Genomic DNA, 5,584 nt, shown 5'->3' on the forward strand with positions numbered 1-5,584 from the left:
AAATATGTGAATGTTTTAAACAAAAATTACAACTTCATTTTGTGGGGTTTATGGCACATGTGGATTGTAATTTACAAAGCATCTATAGCAACTATAGCAGAAAGGATTGAAGAGTTATGAAACTATGTGTTTGCCAGGTATCTACCTTTTAGTTGAACTCGTACAATATTTAATGTTATTGGAGTAGGAAAATAACAAGTATTATTGTAATCCTAACAGTAATCATCAAAAGATAAAATAAAATAATGTGAAGGGGTATAGCTAAAAAACCAACAGAAAAATTTAAATGAAACTCTAAAAAACATTCAAATAATCAAAATAAAATTCAGGAAAGAAGGAAGAGATGTGCAAAAAAGAGAGGGGACAAACAGAAAACAAATGATAAAACACAAATTTATGTACATAAATAATTACATTAAATGTACTGGTCTAAACATTTTATTTCAAGACAGAGATTGTCAGAATGTATTCTTAAAAAGCAACTGAACTGTGTGTTGTCCACAAGAAAACCACTTTAAATATAATGACAATAGTTATAAATAAAGGGATGGTAAATAGTTAAAAGTAAAGGGATAGAGAAAGATTCACTATGCTAACACTAAGAAAAAGAAAGCAGGAGTAACTACATTAATTTCAGACTGAGCAGACTTCAGAGTGAGGAAAGTTATCAGGGATAAAGAGGAGTATTACATAAAAATATAGGGACCAATACTCCAGAAAGACATAGCAATCCTTAATGTGTAAGCATTTGACAACAGAGCATCAAAATACTTGAAGCAAGAATTTATAGAATTGCAAGGAGGAATAGATGAATCCATAATTATAGTTGAAGAATATAACACCTCTCTACTGGAAATGAACGTTTCTAGCACACAGAAAATTAGTAAGGACAAAGGTAAAATCAACACCATCAATCAATGGATATCTATTGAATACTTTATCCCACAACAGAATACAAGCTCACGTGAATCATTCACCAAGATGGACCATATTTTGTGCCATAAAACACATCTTGAAAATTAAAAAAAAAAATAGAAATTATATAGTGGTACCATAAAACATACCTTAACAATTTGAAAAAGTCAAAATCGTAACAGTATATGCTCTCAGGCCACAATGAAATTAAACTAGAAATCAATAAAAGAAATATAATTGAAAAATCACAAAATACTTGGAGATTAAACAACACACTTCTGAGTAACAAATGGATCAAAGAAGAAATCTCAAGAGAAATTTAAAAAATATTTTGAACTACATTAAAGTGGAAATACAACTTATCAACATTTCTGCAATGCAGCAAGAGCAGAGCTTAGAGGAAAAATTGTAGTATTAAAAATCTAAAATAAATAATCTTAGGAAACCTTAGGAAATTAGTAAAAGAAGAGCAAATTAAATCCAAATTAAGCAAAAAAAAAAATCTTAGGAAATTAGAAAAATAACCTTAGGAAACCTTAGGAAATTAGAAAAAGAAGAGCAAACTAAATCCCAATTAAGCAGAAAGAAAAGAAATAATAAAAACAGAGAAGAAATTAATAAAATTAAAAACAGGAAATCAGGGTCCATCCATGTTGTTGCAAATGGGAGTATTTCATTCTAAAGAAAATCAACAAAACCCAAACTTGCTTCTTAGAAAAGATCAATAAAATTGATAAGCCTCTATCCAAACTAAGAAAATAAAAAAGTACACACACTACTAGTATCAGGAATAAAGGAGGGTACATCACTACAGATCCCACGGATATTAAAATGATTATAAGAGAATGCCATGAACAGCTCTATGCCCACAAATTTGATAATCTAAATGAAATGGACCAAATCTGAAAGACAAAATCTGCCAAAACTCACACACACACAAAAAAAAATATGAATAGGTCTTTGTCAATTAAAGAAATGGAATCAATACTTAATTAACTATTAAAATGAAAACACCAGTTGGGTTTGCTGGTAAAATCTACCAAACATTCAAGGAAAATGTACCAATTATCTACAGTCTATTTCAGAAGATAGATGAAGAGGCAAAACTAACNAAAATAGAATTGAAGGATAATATGGATTTTTCCATAAACTTTTTGAAGTACCCTTGTGTATATATACACAAATATATTATGTATGCATATCTGCTAATGAACATGTAAAATGAATAAAAACAAAGATACAAGGAAGTGATAGGAGGAAGGAATTAGTAACGTTCTGTTATTATGTTACTTGCCTGACCTGTGAAGAGCTGTAACATTATTTGATAGAAGACTTGGATTAGTTATAAACGTATATTGCAAATACTAAGGCAACCACCCTCGCCCCCTAAAAAAGTGTAATTGATATGGCAAGAAAGGAGAGAAAATGAAACCATATAAAATGCTTAATTAATATCACAAAGGCAGAAAAAAATGTGGAAGACAATAAAAACAAAGATCAAAGGCAAAAAATAGAAAGGAGTAAAAAATATGGTAGATATTAATCCAATTATATCCATAATCACCTTAAAATTCAATGGTCTAAATACACCAATTAAAAGACAGAGATTGTCAGAATGTATTCTTAAAAAGCAACTGAACTGTGTGTTGTCCACAAGAAAACCACTTTAAATATAATGACAATAGTTATAAATAAAGGGATGGTAAATAGTTAAAAGTAAAGGGATAGAGAAAGATTCACTATGCTAACACTAAGAAAAAGAAAGCAGGAGTAACTACATTAATTTCAGACTGAGCAGACTTCAGAGTGAGGAAAGTTATCAGGGATAAAGAGGAGTATTACATAAAAATATAGGGACCAATACTCCAGAAAGACATAGCAATCCTTAATGTGTAAGCATTTGACAACAGAGCATCAAAATACTTGAAGCAAGAATTTATAGAATTGCAAGGAGGAATAGATGAATCCATAATTATAGTTGAAGAATATAACACCTCTCTACTGGAAATGAACGTTTCTAGCACACAGAAAATTAGTAAGGACAAAGGTAAAATCAACACCATCAATCAATGGATATCTATTGAATACTTTATCCCACAACAGAATACAAGCTCACGTGAATCATTCACCAAGATGGACCATATTTTGTGCCATAAAACACATCTTGAAAATTAAAAAAAAAATAGAAATTATATAGTGGTACCATAAAACATTCTTAAAAAGCAACTGAACTGTGTGTTGTCCACAAGAAAACCACTTTAAATATAATGACAATAGTTATAAATAAAGGGATGGTAAATAGTTAAAAGTAAAGGGATAGAGAAAGATTCACTATGCTAACACTAAGAAAAAGAAAGCAGGAGTAACTACATTAATTTCAGACTGAGCAGACTTCAGAGTGAGGAAAGTTATCAGGGATAAAGAGGAGTATTACATAAAAATATAGGGACCAATACTCCAGAAAGACATAGCAATCCTTAATGTGTAAGCATTTGACAACAGAGCATCAAAATACTTGAAGCAAGAATTTATAGAATTGCAAGGAGGAATAGATGAATCCATAATTATACTTGAAGAATATAACACCTCTCTACTGGAAATGAACGTTTCTAGCACACAGAAAATTAGTAAGGACAAAGGTAAAATCAACACGATCAATCAATGGATATCTATTGAATACTTCATCCCACAACAGAATACAAGCTCACGTGAATCATTCACCAAGATGGACCATATTTTGTGCCATAAAACACATCTTGAAAATTAAAAAAAAAATAGAAATTATATAGTGGTACCATAAAACACACCTTAACAATTTGAAAAAGTCAAAATCATAACAGTATATGCTCTCACGCCACAATGAAATTAAACTAGAAATCAATAAGAGAAATATAATTGAAAAATCCCAAAATACTTGGAGACTGAACAACACACTTATAAGTAACAGATGGATCAAAGAAGAAATCTCAAGAGAAATTTAAAAAATATTTTGAACTACATTAAAGTGGAAATACAATTTATCAACATTTCTGCAATGCAGCAAGAACAGAGCTTAGAGGAAAAATTGTAGTATTAAAAGTCTAAAATAAATAATCTTAGGAAACCTTAGGAAATTAGTAAAAGAAGAGCAAATTAAATCCAAATTAAGCAAAAAAAAAAAAAAAAAAAAAAAACCTTAGGAAATTAGAAAAATAATTTTAGGAAACCTTAGGAAATTAGAAAAAGAAGAGCAAACTAAATCCCAATTAAGCAGAAAGAAAAGAAATAATAAAAACAGAGAAGATATTAATAAAATTAAAAACAGGAAATCAGTAAAGAAAATCAACAAAACCCAAACTTGCTTCTTAGAAAAGATCAATAAAATTGATAAGCCTCTATCCAAACTAAGAAAAAAAAAAGTACACAAACTGCTAGTATCAGAAATAAAGGAGGGGACATCACTACAGATCCTACGGATATTAAAATGATAATAAGAGAATGCCATGAACAGCTCTATGCCCACAAATTTGATAATCTAAATGAAATGGACCAAATCTGAAAGACAAAATCTGCCAAAACTCACACACACACAAAAAAAATCTGAATAGGTCTTTGTCAATTAAAGAAATGGAATCAATACTTAATTAACTATTAAAATGAAAACACCAGTTGGGTTTGCTGGTAAAATCTACCAAACATTCAAGGAAAATGTACCAATTATCTACAGTCTATTTCAGAAGATAGATGAAGAGGCAAAACTAACTCATTCTATGTGGTAGGCATTACCCTAATACCCGAATCAGGCAAAGACAAGAAAAGAGAACTAGAGACCAACATATTTCATAAATACAGATACAAAAATCTTCCACAAAATATTAGTAAATTGAATCCAACACTGTAAAAATATTATCCACCAGTACCAAACTGATTCACTATTCAAAAATTAATCAATGTAATCCATCATATTGGTAGGCTGCAAAAGAAAAATCACACATGAACATATTAATAGATGTAAGAAAAGCATTTGAAAAAAATGCTTTTAATGATATTTATGCTCATTTATGATAAAAACTCTCAGCAAATAAGAATAATGGAGAGCTTGATAAAGAACATCAACTTGATAAAGAACACCTAAAAAAACTACAGTTTACATCATATCTTATTTATTTTTTGAATAGAAACATAATTGAGTATACATCTCATGGGGTACTATAAATACAGATTTGACTATCAGTATTTGTGTACAGTAGTTGATGATCAAATCAGGACTATTAGCATGTTCCCCATTACAAATAGTAATTATTCTTTTTGTACCTTACCCAGTTACTCACTAACCCACCTCCTCTAGTAACTATAGATCTATTCTCTCCTGAAAGTTCATTTATTGTAGTCTTTCTTCTCTCTCTCTTTCCTTCCTTCCTTCCTTCCTTCCTTCCTTCCTTCCTTCCTTCCTTCCTTCCTTCTTTCCTTCCTTCCTTCCTTCCTCCCTCTTCTGAGTGAGAGCATACAGTATTTCTCTTTCTGTGCCTGGTTTATTTTACTTAACATAATTTTATCTAAGCGCATCCATGTTGCTGCAAGTGACAGAATTTCATTCTTTTTATGGCTGAATAGTATTCCATTGTGTATATATACACATTTTCCTTAACCAGTCCTCCATTGATGGACATGTAAGTTGGTTCCATATCTT

Source organism: Galeopterus variegatus, unplaced genomic scaffold (genome assembly GCF_000696425.1).
Source record: "Galeopterus variegatus unplaced genomic scaffold, G_variegatus-3.0.2 Scaffold10429, whole genome shotgun sequence".
Classification (NCBI taxonomy): Eukaryota; Metazoa; Chordata; class Mammalia; order Dermoptera; family Cynocephalidae; genus Galeopterus; species Galeopterus variegatus.